The sequence below is a fragment of the Canis lupus genome, chromosome 12, assembly GCF_003254725.2.
Source record: "Canis lupus dingo isolate Sandy chromosome 12, ASM325472v2, whole genome shotgun sequence".
NCBI lineage: Eukaryota > Metazoa > Chordata > Mammalia > Carnivora > Canidae > Canis > Canis lupus.
Window position 1 is genome coordinate 18,344,408 of NC_064254.1, and position 22,099 is coordinate 18,366,506.

General features: G+C 36.7%; 2 long non-coding RNA genes across 3 annotated transcripts in view; one reads left to right on the forward strand and one right to left on the reverse strand.

The window, feature by feature from the left end:
• The window catches only part of LOC112641229 (uncharacterized), a 38,475-nt gene extending 32,821 nt beyond the window's left edge, over positions 1 to 5,654 (reverse strand). The window contains exon 1 of the long non-coding RNA XR_003124563.3: positions 5,478 to 5,654. This is a non-coding gene — a long non-coding RNA (uncharacterized LOC112641229). The remainder of the gene's footprint in view (positions 1 to 5,477) is intronic.
• A 133-nt stretch (positions 5,655 to 5,787) lies between these two features.
• LOC118350367 (uncharacterized) overlaps positions 5,788 to 22,099 on the forward strand; it is a 68,346-nt gene continuing 52,034 nt past the window's right edge. The window contains exons 1-2 of one of the 2 annotated variants that reach the window (XR_007401498.1): positions 5,788 to 6,037; positions 12,555 to 12,747. This is a non-coding gene — a long non-coding RNA (uncharacterized LOC118350367). The remainder of the gene's footprint in view (positions 6,038 to 12,554; positions 12,748 to 22,099) is intronic. The other variant, XR_007401499.1, reaches the window with a different exon arrangement.

Consider the following 22,099-nt stretch of genomic DNA (forward strand, 5'->3'; position numbering starts at 1 on the left):
CTGCCTTATGGAATTCACTTTTGATCACCTTCCCGATGGTAGGGGCTTGTGGAACCTAGATTAAGAAAAGAAGCAGAAGGAAAGTAAAAGAGTCACTCCACGCCTTGGAAGTTGGAGGAATGCACTAGCTTAATTTGTAGTCACCAAAGGAACACGACTCTCTCCTCTCTCTGTGGACTTTGTTGCCACTTGGATTTATGGTGACAATATTTCCTGGGTCTCTAGATTTATGCCGAAGACTGAAGTTGCACAGACGGCCATTTACATTTCTTTAGAAGACTTGTTAACTCTGTAGCTCTAACAACTGCTTTTGAGCAAAGGGAAATTAGGTAACTTTGAAGATCAAAGCCATGCATTTTGTGTTTCTTCCTTACCATTGCTATACTATGTGTGGCTGACACAGCCTGAAGATACAGCATGATACACCATATGTGTTTAAGGGCGGAGAACAAATCAACCTCAAGGAACTGACAGTCACCTTCAATATACCAATTTGTGTACAACTATTGATATTCTTGCTTCTTTTCTTCAAGAGCCAGAAGGTGGCATCTGACTACTTAATATTTGAGTTTATTTCATTAAAATGTATTACGCTTAAATAGAGGACTCAAACTTAGTTTTACTATTAAGTATGGGATTAAGCACAACAAATTAACTCTCTGGATATATATATATATATATATATATATATATATATATATAAAACCAAAGCAAAAAATATGGAAAGTCAATAAGGCCATCTACTTTCACACCCAGAGTATAGATCAGAATGGTTTTCAAATGATTATGACCTAAATAAGTTTTATATTTTTACACTGATTTCAAAGTGTTTAAATGGTGGTAAAATTATTAAAATGGGAAGATAAGAAAAACATACATCTTTCACATTACTCTGATTCGGGCTTAAATTCCAGAAATCTAATTAGATCTTAGATCTAGAAATGGAGAGAAATGCAAAGAAATACTCTTCAACTTAGAAGGCTGAGTAGCTTTCCTTTCCCTCCTAGCCTATGATTTTGTTCACTGCGATTTATTGGTTACAATATTAGTAAAACTGAGGAAGAACAAATAGTAAAACATAGATGAAATGTTTTTAAAGATGTCATTCCTCTTTTTATAATTTCATTGCACTTCTATATATTCATTCACTGATTTAAAAAAATACTTTTTGTTACTATTCTGTACAGACTTTCTGTGCTAAGCATGTTGGATACAAAGAAGAACAAGCTATAGTCACCCTTGAGTCACCCAAAATGTAGCCTGGACGCTATTACAGAGAGATAATCAAAATGCAACACTGTGAGGACAGTGACAGACAAAGGCAAAACAATGATGAAAGCTCAGAGTAAGGCATTTTCTGGGGATCACAATGAGAGCAAATAGGAGAGTCCAGAAAGACTTCCTAAAGAAGGGGACCTGAACTGACTCTCCTACCATTAGCAGGAATTCCACAAAGCCAGGTGGTTTAAGAAGGTAGTAATGGCATCCCAGACAAGAGACAATAGGAAAAAGAGTAGGGAAGTGAAGATGACAGGTGCTAAATTACTGAGCTGCTTATATGCTACCTTAAAGAGTTCGAAATTTTACCCTGTGAGAGTTAGGACTTCTTTGAAGGGTTATATACCAATAGGCAACACAGTCAAATTTGAGTTTTAAAGAGATCATTCTGGTGGCAGGATGAAGAATTAATCACAGCAGGATAAGCCTGGACACGAGCATATGACCAGGTAGGAATCTATTACATGAAAGGATGAGGGTTAACCCAAAGAGTGTTATAAGGACAAAGAAAAGAGAACTTATTCCAGAGTTTAGGTGGGGAAATCGACAAGATTTCATGACATCTACCATATGGTATGTAAGAAGGGTGGGATCTGTAGCGACTTCCTGATTTTTTGTATGGCTGCTGGATACAAAGTACACTATCAAATAAGATAGAGACCATAGAGGGAAGGAAAAGTTGTAAGAGGAAACAATTTAGGAATGCCGGTATTGAAGCCCCCCATAAGGCACGCAGGTAGAGGTACCTAATTGGCAGATGAATAGGAGAGGAAACTATAAAAGTTCAGATTAGCATGATCAATTTGGCAGTCTTCAGTAATGTTCAGGGGCATAAGAATGGCTGATATCTTTCATACAGATCATGACCAGGAAATCCAGGGCTTTAGAAAAACCCTTGGCAAATTCCAACTGGGAAGAGGTGGGTAGAAGGAGTTCCCAGCACAGAAGACAAAAGCTGATGTCCATTTTTCAAAATGATCCATATGATTTAAGAAGAGTACTCACTGACTATCCTAATAGTCTGCATTTTCCTCTAAAAAATGGCAATGAGGATGGCAGATATTTATGTGCTGAGGGTGTAGACCCCACAAATTGGAACTTGTAGTTATTAGCCTTGAATGTTTCTCTGCCTGAATTTTTATTTCTAAATATAAACTCTAGTGAAAGGTTGCTAATAATCTTCTTGCAGATAAAGGCTTCCCTTTCAAACATTTACATATTTTTTTTCTTGTTTGAAACACTTAGTAAAAAGAATTCCTTGCAGAGCGGCAGTGAAGAATTGGAAGAACTTTGAGAGCTTGACTGCAATGGAGCAAAATAAGACAACAGGTTTCTTACCAGATGAAGAAAAAATAATAAACAAGTTGCTCCCTGCTTTATTAGTCAGGGGTTAGCTGTGTATAAAAGACCATATTGCAAAATCCTACATACAAAGACAAGTCGAACAGTTTTCCTTTGGAAAATTAGTTATATGTTTCTAGTACATTTTCCCCCCACAGTTAAATCTCTGTTCCTGTCCTTGTCATTTCACATCTGATATTCCAAAACCCATTCCTCACCACCTGTCTTAGCTCTCTTTTCAATCTGTCCAAACTCTTCTAGTTCAAAACATCTTTTAAATCTCTTCTTTTACCATAGTACTCTCTTCCATAAGATTACTTTTCAAGGTAATCATTATGTCTAAATCAACATGTTCTGTGAGCCCTTGGGGACATTCTAGTAACATCTACTTAGCCTCAGAATAAGTATCTGAACCTAATAACAAATATACATTTTTATTTTTTTAATATTTTATTTATTTATTCATAAGAGACACTGAGAGAGAGGCAGAGACCCAAGCAGAGGGAGAATCAGGCTCCCTGTAGGGAGCCTGATGTGGAACTCCATCCAGGACTCTGGGATTATACCCTGTGAAGAAGGCAGGTGCTCAACCACTGAGCCACCCAGGCATCTCACAAATATATATTTTTAATAGAAATAAATTGCAATATATTGTACTATGCACAATTAAGCAAAAATAGTAACATCACTGAGGTGCATATTTATTAAAAATGTTAAGGTCTTTTGTCTGGTTTATTTTATCACTGTCTATCCTTTGCTAGATGTTATTTTCATTTTAAGATGGAAGAAACTAAGACCCAGATTGTTTAGAGATCTTATACAAACTTAAACAAAGATTAAAATGAACACCATAGCTCAGTTTTCTCAACTATTTACCCAGTGCTTTCACTACTAAAGTAAAATGATATGCTTAACACTCCCTAGTATGAATGCCAGTAAAACAAGTGGGGGGAGGCAACATTACTAGTGCCTATCATACATCTGTCACTGAGCTTAAGAAGTTATACAATTACTCCCCTTAATCTTCTCAATAACCCATCTCTTTTTTGTCTGAGGACATGGAGAGTATAAGAGCCAGTAATATGACTCATTACCTAAGTAATAAAGTAGTATAATTTTACATAAGGAATAGAGGACTGATTTAAAACTATGCTTCTGACCCCAAAGTCTGTGCTTTTTCCACTTAAATGTACTATCTCACCAATAAAAATTGTCAGGTCCATCTCCTGCTGTTATATTTTCACAGTAGAATTTCATTGAGTGGCTATTATGTTACATATGTATCTCAAACAAGGTGATAATTACTGAAAGGGAAAATGCCATCAGCCCTGACCTTGAGAAGCTCCCAGTCTAAGAGGAACACAGATAAGTAAACACAGCAAAAAGTACAGATTTTTCCTTGACAATTTGGGGAGAGGAGGAAATGAAAAAAGATAAAACAAAAATGTAAAAAGGTGATTGCTCAGTAACAAAACTCTGAAGCCAGTGAATCCCAAATTTTATTTTGTTTTATCTTAGGACATTTTATTATACACAAGGATAATCTATATCTCTCAAAGAAAATTAGGACAAATTTTAATCCACATAGCAAACCATCCACAGCAGAGGGATATCAAGCATAAAATTAAATAAATAATGATATCTCCTCTGGAACACAGTCAAGAAGCATTGTTCTTCAAGACATGAAATATAGTGTGTTTGGTGCCAATTTTGAATGCATACCTGATAAGGTATGCCTATTTAGAAAATGCTCATTGATTATAGCAGTGAAAAGCTGCTATTGATTATAGCAGTGAAATGTTAAATAATCTGCAAATAGAAATCAGAATTGTGCTTTGTTTAAAACATACTAGCCCTTATTTAATTAGCATAATAAAATTATAAAGCTCATATATCATTTTCTACTACTATCCACCCTCCTGCTGCTAAATTATTTCCATCTTTCTAAGGTACAAGTATGTTAACGTAAACAGAATCCCATGACAGTCATTCTATTATTCTCGCCCAATTCAATAATCAATACATATTTATTAAGGACCTACTATGAGCCAGGCACTTAATAGAAGTTTCCTTGAAAAATGGACAAAATCTTGACTGACCTCACCGAACACAGAAACTATGTCCCATTCATTCTGCATTACTTTAACACACATTAAATAAAGTCACATTTGTAACAGGCTTAGATGAGTATTTGTCAAGTGTGGATTTAAGGAGTCTTATTCTTGGTAAATTCAAAATCCATTTGAAACATATGGGTTCCTTATTTCAATCCAAATTCATCTTTTTCAAGTTTAAATGAATTGGTTTTGAAACATGAATTTAGAAAGGCAAAAAGACTAATCAAAGAGGTTCCTAAGACTTCTCGCCCCTGGAGAAACATATGGATGTTATTTAAAATCAATTCAGAAAAAAGACAGGTTGAAATTTCTTATTTAAATCAAAGCTTGTCTTTGCAGTATTACATACTGCATGATTATTAGAATATGAGTATCAGATGGAGTTCACTTTAGCAATCAACACAAACTGACTCTGGCTAATGTAAGCAAATAAAAAGAGTTTTTTAAAGATGTTGGGGAGCTCCCAGATTTGAATTACAGCAGTCTCCCCTATCCGTGAGGGATATGTTCCAAGACCCCCAGTGTATGCCTGAAACCACAGAGAGTACTGAACCCTATTATACTGCTTTTCCCCATACATATATGCCTGTGATAAAGTTTCTTATAAACTAGACACAGTAAGATATTAACGACAATAATGAATAATAAAACAGAACAACTGTAACATATACTCAATAAAAGTTATGTGAATGCAGTCTCTCTCTCTCTCTCTCTGAAAATATATTATTGGACCGTATTCACCCTTCTTCTTGTAATGATGTGAGATGATAAAATGCCCATGGGAGGAGCGCGTGGGTGCTCAGTCAATTGAGCATCTGACTTCAGCTCAGGTCATGATCTGGGGATCCTGGTATCCAGCCTTGTGTCAGGCTCCTAGCGGAGCCGGGAGTTTGCTTCTCCCTCTGACTTTCCCTCTGCTCTCTCTCTAACAAATAAATGAAATCTTAAAAAAAAATAAATAAATAAAATGCTTACGATGAGACGAAGTGAGGTGAGACAGGCATTGTGACGCAGCATTAGACTACTACTGACCTTCTGACAATACATCAGGAGGATCATCTGCTTGCAGCCTACACTTGACCTCGAGTCACTGAAACCATAGAAAGCTAAACTGCAGATGAAGAAGCCTGGAGAAGAGAAAGAATCAAGTAGGAACAACATAGCTAGAACGGTAAACCCTTAACAGCAAAACTGCCAGTTATATCGTCTGCAAAAAACGAGTTAATTGGGAAAGACCAAAGAATTGCCACATGGGACAAATAAGCTAATGCAAAAACCATAGGCAAGTTCAGAGAACAAAGGTGAGGAAGGCACCTTTAAAGAGCAAAGGGGGGAAATTACTCCAATGGAAAGTCCGAAGTATAGTGGTTTTTCCGCTGGCTGAGTTGTGATAGTCTCTTACTGGTGGGGCTATTGCTGGGAAAGAAAACTTCCTCCTGCTGGGAGAGGAAAGTAGTAGCTGAAATATTCTCAACGGGCAAGGTGTTGTCTCTGTTAGGTCTGCAATTGACCACAAGTGGTCGGGCATGAGCGCTCCCCCTGCTGGCCTCTCGACTGCATTTTAATGAGGTTTCCTTTGTTAATGAGGTTTCCTTTTGTTAATGTTCAGGGAACTACCGTCAAAATCCAACTAGAGAACTTCTGCAAAGAGGAGCCTTGTTGCTGCCACCACGAATTTCTCAATCCCACATCTCACTCTCCCACATTGTAGGCACTGGATGCTGTATGACACCACTTTCCACTGGCACATCCAAGGGGTTTCCTGCTCTCTCTACCTGGCATCATTTGCTTATGATTTAAGGTCCAAAGTGAGAGGTCTGATTACTGAGTGGTCTGATTGCCTGAGTAGCCCAGATAACAATATGTTACACTCACAAAATAAAAGAAGACTCAAATATTGCATAGAAAGTTTTAAAGATAAATATTAACAAGATGATAATTGCCCTCCATTCTTTGACTCTTATTCTCTGATTTCGTCAAATTTCTCCTTTTCTATTTTCTTTTATAAGTCTATAAGGTGCTTTCTCTTACAGAAGTTAATCACATCCCTATCCCATAAGACTTGACTATATCTGTACTATATGATACAGATATAGTCATATCATATTATATGATATAATGATATCATACAATCATATGATATATATGATTAGACTCATCTGCACTAACAGAAAGCCTTTAAAACAGCACTGGTTTCAACAACATAGTTTTCCATATCCCTTACAAAATGATTTTGGAAATCAGCTGCCCAGAATTGCCATGGTGGCTCATTAATTATGAGATCAAGACCCTCTTCTTCCATTACACCATCAAGGTCACCTCATGGTCCAAAACAGCTGCCAGAACTCCAACCATCACATCTGTGTTACAAGCTAGCAAAGTGAAAAAGTGAAACAGCCAAAATGATACTTGCCTCTTCCCTGGTAAAGAAATCTCTTAGAAGTCACACATAAAACTTGCTTATATCTCATTAGCCATAACTTAGTCACCTGTTTCTACCTAGCTGTTAGAGAGTTAGATAATATATCTTTAACTTGGGCTGCAATGTCCTCAGACTAAAAATTGAGATTCTGATACTATTGAAGAAGGGATGAGTGGCTAATGGGAAAAGAGATGGTATACATGGCATTGTCTCAAACAATTCCTTTTAACTGTACTCCCACTATCCCATATGTGGTATTTTTGTTCCACAAATAAAATTGGCTGCAATAAATATACATCATCTTCTAGAATGCACACAACTCTTTAAAAGTAGGCCTCTCTACTACATATTCATTGTTTGCCTCCCCAGGTGCTATTCCCTGCTCTCCCAAAATAACAAGTAGATTATTTTAAGGAAATTTTGTTCCTTCAGTCTCAGCCACATGATTTACTCTACTTCATCCTCAATTCCAGTGCTCAGTATAGCCCAGTACCATGGTTCTAATTTTTCAATATATAACTGGTATCTTTTGGGGACTAATTTTACTCAATAAAAAATAAATAAACAAAAAGAAATTTGGGGGTAGATGTGTCTGGGGAAAAAATCAGCCAGGTAATCAATAATTTTTGTTTATGCACAATATGCCAACTATTATTGTAGGCACTTAGAATATAGCAGGGAATTGATTCAGATGTGGAGAACAGAAACTATTCTAGACAGCTTAAGCAGAAAGGGATTTAGTGCAGGGTGCTTACAAAATCATTGGAGGAGCTAAAGAAGACAGACAAAAATCTCAGTGTTCAGAAATGATTGCCAGAACATCATAAAAAGATTCCCAGGACACCAAAACACTGGCCTGACAAGGCTGTTGCTTTCACTGTTACCAGAAAGCTGGATAATCAGAAAGTGGCACATTGAACTGCTAACTACAGTATCTTCCATTGTTTCCTCCAAGATCTAGGCTGTTGGCCCCAAGATCACATCGCCTCAACTAAAATCAGGCCCCATCCCGTGACTCTTGACACTCATGAGACAAAAACTGGACACTGGGAACTCTAATAACAGTGATGAAGAAAAAGCAAACAAACAGAATCTCCACAATTGTGCTTATCTGCAGAACTAGCTGAAGCCAAAAGTGGAGACTGGCTTCTTTCTACCTTGCAAATCTTAACATTGATGGCTTTCCTGGCAGAAATAACACATCTGAAAGGGAGTCTAGAAACAGTCTTAAACCTCCCAGTTTGAAAACAAAAGAAAAATGTATTATACATGAGTGGGAATGGAGTTTTTGCATCCAGTATGTAATAGCTGTCTCACTCAGTCAACAAAATAGACGGAATCTCTGTCTTCCAAAATATTTGAGTAAGTGAAGAGCTTATGTCCTCATAAGGAAACTCCCTTCTTTGAGAGAGCTAAACTTACAGGAGGGCCATTAGACTAAGGTGACTCTAATGCCTTGGCAACCTATGCAACAAACTAAAATCTAAGCCTACAAATGCTTCAAGGTTATGAAATCAAAACTCTAAGGACAACCAAGCACAAGCAGCCAACTAGGCACTAAGCTATAGCCAATCAATAATTTCCTTATTTTTCTCCCACCTTTCTCTATAAAAGTGTCTCTCCTGGGCTCCTATCTGTTCAGCACTCCATACCACTGTGGTATAGTGCTAATTTGCCTACTTCAAATTGATTTTTGCTCAAATAAACTCTTAAAAGTCTTAATATGCCTCAGTTTATCCTTTTAATGGGAGCAACCAGAATGGCTATATATTCTGGATAGTGTAGTTACTATAGGTGAGGCTCTAACTTCTCTTAGTCATTTAACATCTTGATAATTGGATGGAAAACAACCTAAAAATGACACTGATCAATGAAGAATAGTAAAGCCAAGAAATTCATAGAGAAATATATAACTGAAACTTTGATGATAACAGGAAACTCTAGATCAAGCAATAGCTTTTGTTTTCCTTGAACTTCTCTGTTAGCTAACAGAGTCCTCAGTTCTTTATTATTGGTTAAGCTACTTTGATTTGCATTCTTCATCTTCTGGAAATGATTCCTAGTCATATAGGGTTTAGAACCAGGAATGGGGTATCAAAAGAGAGCTAACATACAGAATTGGCTAAACTGAAGTATGGATAAGAGTAATGAGGATTCTGTTGTCCAGATCTGAAAAACTGGCACCTTTATTGTACGAAAACTGGTAGCAATTGTAGCTTTAGGCTCAGACCATGTATCTAGTAAGGCTAAAGCGGTAAAGGATTTAATAGGAAATTTTCAAGATATGAGTGTGTTGGCTGACTCCTATGACCTTTTTTTGCCATCATTATATCAACTATTTACTAGGCACCAGGCATTTTTCTAACAGTTTACTTGTATTCACTAATTTTACACTAATAATAACTGATGACACTGTAGCCAACTTCAAAGGGTTCACCTCTTGGGATGCATTAAATTCAACACAAGCCAAGGAGTATTGAAAGTAAATAACTTTTCATTACTTGTTACAAGTAAGGAGACAGAGAGACAGTTTTCAAAACACCGTCACCCCTTGGGGTTGGTATAGGAGGCTTTTATTCGGTGTATTGGGGTTGAGGACAGGGAACTTGCATACATATATTTTTTTAAGATGTATTTGTTTCAGAGAAAGACAGAACAAGCAAAAGGAGGAGCAAACAGAGAGGGAGAGAATTTTAAGCAAATATCTTGCAGCTGGACATGAGGCTCCATCTCACAACCCCAAGATCATGACCTGAGCCAAAATCAAGAGTCAGATGCTCACTGAAGTGAGCCACCCATGTGCCCTAAGAACTTGTATACATATTAAAGAACTTACACACATATTCTATTACTTAGGTTCAATCATGCATGCCTAGCATGTCAACATATATATCATATGTTCAAAAAAATGGTGGAAAGATGACCTTAGTATTATAATGAGCTAAAAGTAACATCAGGACCACTTAGGGGGCTCCAAAGCAGATGAAACTGGCTCATATAAAGGGCTATCAAGTGAAACATTTAGAAAGTTTTATGGTAGGAACTACTGGTTCTGAAAAACAAAACCTATTCCCTCCCTGCCTTTGTCCTTTCCTCTTCTCTTCTACTGATAGCTTTCAGCTCTCTGATACAAGATGTACCCATTACATCCTACCTAACAACACAGCTATCATTTTTATTTCCATTTCATTGTTGAGTAGACCAACATACTCTTCTCTAAGGAAAAGAGAATAATCTGGTCCAAAAAAAAACAAAAAAAGATTCACTGTTCTCTGAGTGATCCTTTTGGTCTGTTCTTAGCAATCAAAACTGACTGGAAGTTGACTGTGCACAGGTAATCAATCAATTAATTAATTGATTGATTGATTAATTAAAATAAAAAATCTGACTTATCAGCCCACACTAAAGTCAAGTTGCAATAAAAATCATGGGGAGAGATACTCACAAGTGATAAGATTGGGGATGGAGACAAATATTATCACCTAAGCATCTTCCAAGAAAACTCTTGTTCATTACTGCATGCAAAGGGGACCATCTCCTCTCATTGCAGGTGAGTGACTCTCCAACCCCACAACTATCTTGGGGTTGCTCTGAATTGATCCCCAAAAAAGAACAAGGCAGAGGCCATTAAACAACACCTATTTTTGGGAAATAAATTTCTCAGGTCAAGTTATACACTCAAAGACCATTACCTAATAATATCTCTGGTTTTATTTACTAGCCTTTGAAGTTCAATAAAAGGAGTTTAAAATCTGTTTAAAATTCAATTAAAGTATTCAGGAAATAGTTTGAAGACAAAACCTTCAAACAATTAGTGAGACATTAAGGATGTTGATGGCTCTACCCCCAAGGCAATTATTGGGCCTACACCCAGAGAAAGTGTGCTGTGTGAAGGCAAATACCACTCAAATCCTACCCAAGAGGTAATCACAGTAACATGGGATAAAGGAAATAACTCCCACGGGGGATAGAAGTACCAGATCGATGATTGAGAATTTACTCCCAAGTCAAGGAGTCTATGTTATACAGTCCAGCAGGAAACATGTATATTATAGACCATTGATTAATATATATTTTTATCTGTTATCCCCCACCGTATATTGACTGCACTTTAAGAAGTTAAACTTCCAAGTTAAATTTGATCAGATCATCACATTATAGGAAGTTAGATATGAACAAAGCCAAGAATATGGCCCACTACCTAGAGTAACAGTCAACAAAGTACAGTGTGTGTGGCCCAAATCTGCTCATTCCCCACCACCTGCATTTATAAATAAAATTGTAGTGAAACAGCCACACCCATTTGTTTATGAATTATCTGCAGCTGCACTACAACAGCTTGCAGATTTAGGTTATTGTCACAGTATTATTACTTGCAAAATGTATTTAAGATTGGGCACCTAACCACTAACTCAGAAAACCCTAGTTTGGATCTGGATGCTGCAATAAGATTGTTTCAAGGGTAACGCAACCACACACACTTTCAGTGTTCCTGACAAGGACTCACAAAATCCAGAACTAATGTTTATTATAGCAAAAAGATACAAAGCAGGATCAGCAAGGGGGAAAAGTCCTTTGAGTAGAGTTTGTCTGAAGGTAGGCACATGTTCCTAAGGCCCTAAAGGAATCACACAGGATGCACTGTTCCATGAAGAAAGAATTGTGGCACTAGCAAATTGTGTCTGACCAAGGAGGCACTCCTGAGTATTAGAGGAGAGGACTTTTATTGGAGCTTGTGTATGTGAGCTCATTTACTTGCATGGCCAGCCATGATTTCTGAAACTAAGACCCCTAGAAGGAAACCATTCTCCACCAGAAGTCTGTACAAGCTGTCTTAACAAGTGGTATAGCATGGGTGGGTGCCCTGGGTATACAAAACAACTATATTCATTAGTAACAGGGGGAACATCTCCAGAAGCTGTTCCCTGGAGTTAGCCAATGGTCAGTCACACAGCAGACCCTCTTGAAGATATGCTAGTGTTGAAAAACCAGGTGCATTGTGTTAATTCTTTCCTACTCAGGGATGTGAAGTTGGATGGCCTCCTTGGAGGAGGGGAGATGGGACAGGTACATCTGACTTAGTCCTTAGCGTACCTTCATGGGAAGAAGAACGTAAGAGATGTGGGATAGTCAAGTGATAGCTAGCAGATGCTGGCCTCCCCAGCATTTTTCCTCTAAACAAAACCTACATTTCTTTTGGAGAACTACTTCTGAACCAGAAATTATTTGTAGGATGGATAGCTTACCCCACTTATGTGGCCACTGTGATTATTTTAGAGGCTGTCATGTAATCAAATTTATTGCAAGAAGAGCCTTTCATTGTAGAGTTCTAGTTCATTTTCTAGTCTTTTGTGGAAACTATTTTTTTTACCTGTCCTCTTTTCTGATTTGTTTAGTCTGCAATTATGTAACCTGGATGTTTTCCAGTCATTTTTGCTACCATTAATACAATTCGTATGATGTCCCAACTCAAAAGAAGATAACAGCAAAACTGAGAAATGCAGAGAAAGAGAGCTGGAATCTTGATGACACATGACCCTAAATGAAACGGCTCCTCTGATACTGGTATGCCTTTGGATTTTCTATTAGGTGAGCCAAAAAACAAAACAAAATAAAACACCTCTATTTCTGTTTAAGCCAATCTGAGTTCTATTGGCAGCAATAAACATTCCTGACAAAGTATCATCATATTGGTTTTACAAGTAAGAAAGTTAATGCGTAGAAAAACTAAATAATTAGTCAACTGTTGCAGCCAGAATAAATGGCAGAGCCAGGATTCAAGAACAGCTCTCTTTGAGTCCCAAACCAATACATTTTTCTACTAATTCATACAGCCATCAGACTAGAAGATTCTCAGTGAACTCATCCTACATCCCCCACCAGAATGACCAATGTGCTTGAGACCTTCCACACATTCAGATACTACATGGGAATTTGTTGTGGCATCATTGGGTTTGTAGCTGTTCATTCCTATAAGTTGTGAATATATGAGGCTTAACGTGAAAACAGAGTGGGGACCAAATCAACCAGGGCTTTGGTCTTATGTTCTCCTCCTCCTTAACTGCTTAATACACTATATTCCATCTTTCATAAATCATATGTGGAGAGAAATAGATATCTTTATTATTCTGGGATTCTTGAGGAGCTCCAGATTTTAGGTTCAAAAGTTATTTCCGAATAGAAACAGCTGCATTAAGCTTCTAGTAGAAACCATCTCAAATGATTTTACTAGGCTTGTCTATAATCGTATTTATCAAATATTCATGCTTATGTATAATCTCAATTACATTCATACAGGAAAAAAACACTACGCATGTCCCCAGAAAGAAAAAGGTGAAGTATAACTGTGGGGGAAAAATCTTTTCAAATATTCTCATACTGTGAGCCTACTATAAGTGCAAAAAGATTAAAGATATAGTATAAAGGTGTATATCTAAATGACTACAGCTAACTGTTTAACTGGAGCTGCCTAGGGTACATCAGTAGCCCCTAAATGATCAAAGGCTATTGCTGCAGGCAAGGTCCAAAACCACCTGCTTATATAAAGAACTTTAGATGACAGGACTGATACTATGCATGTATATTGATACTTCTTGAAACAACGATTAAAAAAAAAGTTATCTGTCTAAAACTGACAGAAGGCAAACAGATTGAGAGTTAAGTTTGTACTTCTGCCACCAACTCATCCTTAGCCTTGTGTAGAGATGTGATAATTTCTAAGGATGTTTCATGAGTTTCCTATCCAGTTATTTTTATTTATAGGAAAAAGAAAATTCAGGTTTTACTGGAAATTACATGGGCATCCTTTCACTCCCCCTGTGCAACCCCAGCCAAAACTGAAATAGGATAGGTTCAATTTATTTTCCAAGTCTACCTGAAGTACTACCTTGTATGAAAAGATGTAGTAAACTAGTTACACTATTACTGTACCATAGGAAGAAATATGTATTGCAGCCAGCTTAATAACCTGCATTTATATGTATAGATAAAAACATATAACTTTCGTTTTTTGTTTACATATACTAGCATATTGATATGCAATTACATATTACACATATAAATAATACAGATATTATATGTTTTATATATATTACATGTATAGGCACAAAAGTTATACAAAACAATTTTTAACTGCACTTGATTTAACACACTGTAACTTTTTTATTCTGTTCTTTTTCATCTTTTTAAAATTATGCAGGTCATAACTTGATGTTAAATTGATTTCAAACCTGCTAATAGGTTATATTAGCAAATTACAAACCAATAACTTATACTAAAGAATAGATATCCATCAATGCCCCCAAATTCCTACTTATTTATATGGCAACAAACATAAGAAACCATTGAAAGATGTTTTATAGTAGAATATTGGACATCAGTGAGGATATAGGAATACTGACTTGAAAGGTTCGAGAGTTCTTCCAGGAGTTTCTCCTTGCAAAGTTCATGGCAAGACCACTTATCCCAAACTCCCTTACAGTTGGTGTGGCCAGGATAGAAATAATATAAGCCACTTCCAAGTCTGGTCTAGGTCTCCTCATGCATGGTCCCCATCCTCCACCCTCTGACATAAAGCAGTTAGCAGAGTGGTCTTGAAAGCCAAACATTGAAATGGCAAAACCACAAGATGGAAAGATCCAGGACACCTTAATCACTACTCAGAAAAGTCCCACCGATCGGCCATAAACATCAGTGTTGGACCTCATATGAGAGAAAGAAACTTTTATTGTGTTAAGCCCCAAAGATCTGGGGGTTTGTCTGCTGTAGCAACTGCCATCACTGTTAGAAACAGCGAACCTATCATTTTAGGAAGTACTCACCCTCCAGTGGGACACTAACAGAAGGTTTTCACCTACAAGATGTAGATGAAGGGTAGCTACAGGCTAAGAAGCACACAGCACTCAAAACCCACTTCTTGATCAGAAATACAGACTGTACCCAGAATCCTTCCTATGGCAACTCTTCTAAAGTCTACTTTTCAGGTTTTCTTTCACAGTCTTTTCATTTCCACAACTTTCCTTCACACCCCTATATAAATTGCTTAGACACCCTTATCCTGAGCCTAGACTTTCTTCCATAATCCAAATCCAAATTCCTTTTAGTGCATCAGCAATGGTAAACACATTTTCACACAAATAAGATAATAAAACAAGCGAAAGAAGGATAATCCCGTTTCCAGCACAGGTTGCATATGCACTCAAATCAGATAGGTTCTTGATGTACTTGAAATGTGATGGCCTTCTCTTTCTCTCTCTCTCTCTCTCTCTCTCACCCATGCTCTCTCCTGCCCTTCCTCGATCCTTTCCAGATCTAATCCCACATACTCATTAAGAAGCCTCCTCTGGGGATGCAAGGGTGGCTCAGTGGTTGAGCGCCTGCCTTCGGCCCAGGGCGTGATCCTGGAGTCCAAGGATCGAGTCCTATGTCAGGCTCCCTGCATGGAGCCTGCTTCTCTTTCTGCCTCTCTCTCTCTCTCTCTCTCTCTCTCTGTCTCTCTGTCTCACATGAATAAATAAATAAGTAAAATCTTAAAAAAAAAAAAAGCCTCCTCTGTCATGGGAACTTCTGTCTTCTCTTTGTGGGAAGAAAGTAGGTTTCCAGCATTTCCTACTGTTCATCTTTAAGGTGGGGTTTGTTCTGTTGTTACTGATGTGTTGTCTTTAGCGGGTTTGGGTGTCATGAATCAGTTTTCCCTGTACCTGACTTTCTTGGAGAAATCTATCACTGAAAACAAAAGACCATAGTACAGAAAAACCAAAGTAACATTTTTAGCACCTTATATAACTCTTTTTTTAAAAAGATTTTATTTACTTGAGAGACAGAGAGCATGAGCAGGGCAGAGGGAGAAGCAGCACCTCCTCTCTTCCCTGCTAGCAGGGAGCCCAGCCCAGTGCCAGGCTGGATCCCAGGATCATTCCCGATCATGACCCTAGCCAAAGTTAGACGCTTAACCGACTGAACCACCCAGGCACTCCCCTTATATCACTCTTATATGACCTGCTGTGCAGTACATGGAAAATTATCAAAGCTTCAATAGACAGAATGATTATTCAAACATCCCTTCAAAATCCAAAAACACATCTCACAGCTGTATTGGCCATGGGGATAATTTGTCAAATGAAGAAATGCAGTGGAATTTTCTTTTCAAAGGTCTCTGTGCAAAGTCATGTTATCATTAAAAATATGGAATCACTATCATATTGAAAACTCTGAAGACTTAAAAGAAATTTTTAAAATAGCAAATGTGAATTGGGCACTGTCCCTTACAGAAAAAAAAAGTTCTCTCCTGTATATTTTATCTTAATACCGTGTTTCATAGGAATTTATATTGGTAGAACTAAATACATTGGATGAGGGAGAGAGACCCAGATGTAACTAATCTACTTATATTTACAGAAAAATTTCCAAAAGTATGAATCTTTAAGAAATGCAAAGCTATGGTTAATTTGACTTCTATTTAATTCCAGATTAAAAGAAAATGTATTTTTTTTTGAGTACCTGTCAACAATCTTCCTAAACTGTTCAATTTTCCATTGAGGTAAGAAGAGAATAGCTAGAACAGATTATTTCTCAAATGACTAAGGTTTTGCACATTCTGGATTAAAAATGTTAATATTTTGCCATATTTGATTGGACTTGTTTTTTTAGGAAATAAAACATCACAGGGTTAGTTGAAGCAGCTTATCTCTCTTCAGATATAATTAATAGTTAGAAGATCCTGTGTCTCCCTGCAAATCATGTCTTTATACTCTACCACATTTTTGGTAATCAGAAATCATGTAGTTTTTTTGTGTATTCTAAAGTCACAAAAATGATATTTGGGGCTTTTTATTTATCTGACAATCTGTTTTTAATTATGTGTTTCATCCATTTATTTCTCATGCTTTTTATGCATTTGGATTTATATTTACTATTTTATTTTATGCTTTCTCTTTTCTGTGATTTTTCTTTGTCTACTTTTCTTCTTCCTGCCTTATATGAGATAATCAAATTTTCTTTATTTCCTTCTATTGACTTTGAAAATGTATTTAGTATTTCTATTCTTAATAGGTATAACTGATTTGAAGTTAACCAGCATCATTACCAAGGTCTGGTGTTCTCTATCTGTTTTCCTTCTTACAGGAGTACGGGAGTACATTTTTTTTTTAGTACTTCTTTCACTGAGATTCAATATATAGTGAATTGTCTTAGTTCTTTTCTGGTATACCTTTAGTTCACTTCTGTGCTAAATGACAGCTTTGCAGGGTAAACATTTCCATAGTATCAGTTATTTTCTCTCTGTATTTTAAACATACTATTCTTCTGTGTTCTGGTCATTAGTTTTGTAAAGAGAAAATTACATTGAGTCTAAGATTTTTTTGTAGGTAAGTCATCATTTCTATTGGCCCTTATAATTTTCTACTGTCTTTGGTGTTTCACTATTTTTCAAATTTCCAGTGATGCATGCAGTGGTCTTAAATACTTCACTTTAGATTTGATGTGCTTCTTTGTCCTGGGATCTAGATTTGCAAAAATTCATGGAAATTGTCAGATATTAACTCTTAGCATTGGCCCTCCTCCATGTGTAGGCATGTGTAGGGATTTGTTATTCTTCCCACTGTTACTTAATCTCTTTCTCATATTTCCCATTTCTTAATCTTTTTTTTTTTTGCTATGATCCCAAGCACTTAATAAAATTTGTTTTTCAGTTCACTAATAGACTCTTCAGATTGATCTGATTATCCTATATATTGCATCTCTAGATTTTTTTAATCTGTTAGTTCTTTGTTTATAGTGTTTTATTATTTCATTGTGGTGTATGTGTGTGAATTATATGTTCTTTATATGTCTTATTGTTTTAAATATGCAATGTATACTTCTATTTTTCAATTGTTTTACCTTCTTAATCTTGAGAAAAATACAAGTTTAGTATATCCATTTACTCTTTCTCCTATGAAATATTTCCTAATGTATTTGATAATTTTTTTGGTATGAGATAATCTTCAATAAAGTTTTTTTGTTTTGTTTTCTTTCATTTTTTGCTATTGTTGTTTCTGTTGGGGGTGGGAGACACTGCTTGCTCTGATTAGAGAAAATGTCCCTTACAGAGATATTCTATGTTTACTTTCACCAAATGTCCAGGAGTATCCCAAGCAGAGGGCTAGTTTTTATGTTAAGTTTTCAGCTTGGACTTCAGTATGCTTTTGTATTGTTCAAGCTTTAGCTACTTCACTATTGTTTTTTGCCTTGTGGTAGATTTTTTTTCCCAGTCAGGTACCCAAACAGGAATAAGTTTCAAAAAGGTAGAATTCTCTAGTCTCCATTTCACAGAGCATTTTCAAATGTGTACAGTTTGGTTTTATCACATGACTTTGCATGGGCCCTGAGCCCTATCATCTCCTACAAGAGCGTCTTTGGCCCAGCCTCTAGCCATGAAAGCCAACATCTCTGTCCACTACACTTATCCTTAACCTTTTGCTCAGCTTCTAAGCATCATCTTGCATTCTTATTGATGTGGCTTTGAGGTTATGGTTATTATCTTTTCTCCTTGGTAGGCAGGAATTTTCCTTCCATTCTTTTATTTGTTTTTTAAGATTTTATTTATTTATTCATGAGAGACACAGAAAGAGAAAGAGGCAGAGACATAGGCAGAGGGAGAAGCAGGCTTGACGTAGGGAGCCTGAAGTGGGACTTGATCCCAGGAGTCCAGGATCACGCCCTGAGCCGAAGACAAATGCTTAACCGCTGAGCTACCCAGGCGTCCCCTTTCTGTTCATTTAAATTTGCAGGGAAATTAATGTTTTGGCTTTATTTTGTACAGCACTGCTTTGTGTTTGTAGTTAAAAGTAGTTCTCTGTGAATAAAGGCTACAATAATGCTTTAAATAAAGTTTGTCTTCTTTTTCCAATTAGTGAAGTATCATAAAAAGTTTTGGCTAATAAAGGTATTCAGTTAAATGAATTACATATAATTTGGAATTTTATTCTGATTAACAAATAGAAGTAAAAATGAAGCTAATAAATTGATATATTGAATTTTATGTGTTAACTATAATAGAAAAATATGCTAATTTGGGCTTAATCAAAATTTGAAACTTCTGTTCATCCAAAGACAGTTCTTTAAAGACTTATAAAGATTTATTTATTATTTTAGAGGGACAGAACATGAGCAGGAGGGCCAAAGAAAGAGGGAGAGAGAATCTCAACTAGACTCCATGCTGAGTGATGAGCCTGATGAGGGGCTCAATCTCACAACCCTGAGATCATGAGCTGAGCAGAAACCAAGAGTAAGAAGCTCAGCCAGCTGCACCACCCAGGCATCCCAATGTTTTTATATGTATGGAACCCAACATGGGGCTTAAGCCCACAAACCTAAGATCAAGACCTGAGCTGAAATCAAGACTTAGATGCTTAACTGACTGAGCCACGAGGCACCCCATCCAAAGACAATATTAAGAAAATGAAAAGTGAACCATAATCTGGGAGAAAATTTACTCACTGCATATATCTGACAAAAAGCTTATATTCAGAATATATAAAAATTTCCAACAAAATACCAACTTTTAAAAATTACAATAAAAATGGGCAAAAGGCAGGAATATATACTGCACAAAAGAAAATATATGAATGATTATTAAGCATGCAAAGAGGACTCATCATCTTTATTCCTCAGAGAAATGAAAATCAAATCCACAACTAGATAGCATTCCATATCTACTGGATTGGCTTAAACTAAAAAACCAAGACCACCACCAAATTTGTTGAGAATGGAGAGTAAAAGAAACTCTCTAAAGCTTTGGGTGGAACTGTAAATGTTATAGCCACTTCAGAAATGGCTTGATATTTTCTGGTATATTAACTGTATATCTACCTCATGACCAAGTAATCCCATTTATTCAAGAGACATGAACACATACCCACCAAAACATCAATACAAAAATGCTCCTTACAGCTTTATTTCTAATAGTAAATATATGTAAACAATTCAAATGTTCACCAACAGGAGAATGGATGAACAAATTGGGTTATATTTATACAATGGTATACCATTCAGCTCATATAAATGAGTAAACTATTAATACAGTAACATGCATGACTAAAAATATTATATTGAAAGAAAATAAACATCAAAAATATGAATCATATGAAGTTCAAAAACAGGCAAAACTAATTTATAGTGATAGAAAACACAACAATGGTTGCCTCTAGCTGTGTGGGGTTGCAGTAAGAAATGCCAGGGAATACTAGAGGATTTCCTGGATAAGGGAAATGTTTTACACCTGACTAGATGGTTAAGGTTACATTAGAATACACCTCTGACAAAATATATTAAATTGTTCACTTAAAATACTGTTCATGAATCCTAGCTAAAGTAAAAAAAAAAAAAAATTCCCCGAAACATTAAACCTGTGGTAATAAAATATCAAGGGCAATATTTTAAAATCTTATCAATAAGAATTTAAAAAATGTATTACTCTTAAATAATTTTTCTGGTTCCACTCTGGCCAGAGGACCAGCTGAGTGCTCTCTGGAAGCTTTATCTAGCTTTGAAGTTCTGCACCATTTCTTGTGCCTTCTAAAAGACGGCATAAAACTTTCGAACTACTTTCACAAAAAGTTAGTTAAAGAAGTAACCCTAGAAAAATCACACAACCACACAGCTATTTCACTCTTCTAAGTAAATGCCATTAAATAAAATGCATACATCGCTAATGCTTTGAGCTTCAACTTAGTAGCTGGAACCAAACCTTTTCTCACCATCAACTATAAAGATTATGAAGGTGAACTAAGAGGCGATTCTCTCACAGATGTATAAGGCAGAACCAAACACAGTTTCTCCATCTGTAGCTCTCAAGTTTCTGTACTGCTGTCAAGAAGAACAGTGTGGATTTTGTCAATAAATTCAGGGCACTTGACATGGATACTTAGGACACACAGGGAGCAGAGATTTACAGCATGCTACTGTTTTTACATAGTTTCTCTTATCCCTCCAAAGTCAATGGAAGAGTAATGGGAGCATGATCCCTGAGGAACTGGTTCTTTTGCACACTGTCATAGCAGATGTGGCTGGAGTTTCAACTATTTCACCCCTAGACTCTGAGTAAGGAGTCTTTGAGAGGCTTTGTGAGGTGCCACATGCAAGAGAGAATGATGGGGGAAGACAAAGGACCAAGAAGAGATAAGAGAGCAGATAAATCATAAGACTTGGTGATAAGTCATGAGCTTTGGTTAAGTCAAAGATTTGGAAAAAAATTTCTTAAAACCTTGAAAACTCTCCGATGCAAAAGGAAAGATGACTATCTTGTTTTGATTTGATTTGTTTTAACAGCATCTCATCACATAAAATAAAAGGTGGATCTAATAGTCCACCCTTCTCTTCTAATATTAATAGAGTTCAGCAGTCTGTGTCCATCTCTAATTCTTTTTTTCTAAGATTTACTTATTTATTTTAGAGAGAGAGTACACAAGAGGGGAGAAGAGCAAGAGGGAGAAGTAGACAAGCAGACTCCACACTTAGTAGGGAGCCCGATATAGGGCTCGATCCCAGGACTCTGAAATCATGGCCTGAACTGAAATCAAGAGCCAGAGGCTCAAAAGACTTAGCCACCCAGCACCCCTGTCCATCTTTAATTCAAAAGACAGAGATGTAAGATAAACAGAGTTATATCCTTGCTCTGTCTTCCTGGCGTTACATTACTTCTTTTCCTCATTGCTCCTTTTGCCACCTCAGGGTAGGGGACTTGAATTCTCACCTGAACTTCTGAAAATGCCTCCTAACTTGTCTTTCCGCTACTACTTTTCTGCCTTTTTGATACGTTCACCATCCAGTTCTTAGTGGTATCTCATGAAAACACACATTATATGATGTAACTTGCGTTAGGAACTCCTCTTAGAACCTTTTGATTGCTACAGACTCCTTTCTAAAGCCATAAGAATTTAGCAGGCACTATTCTGTACATCTC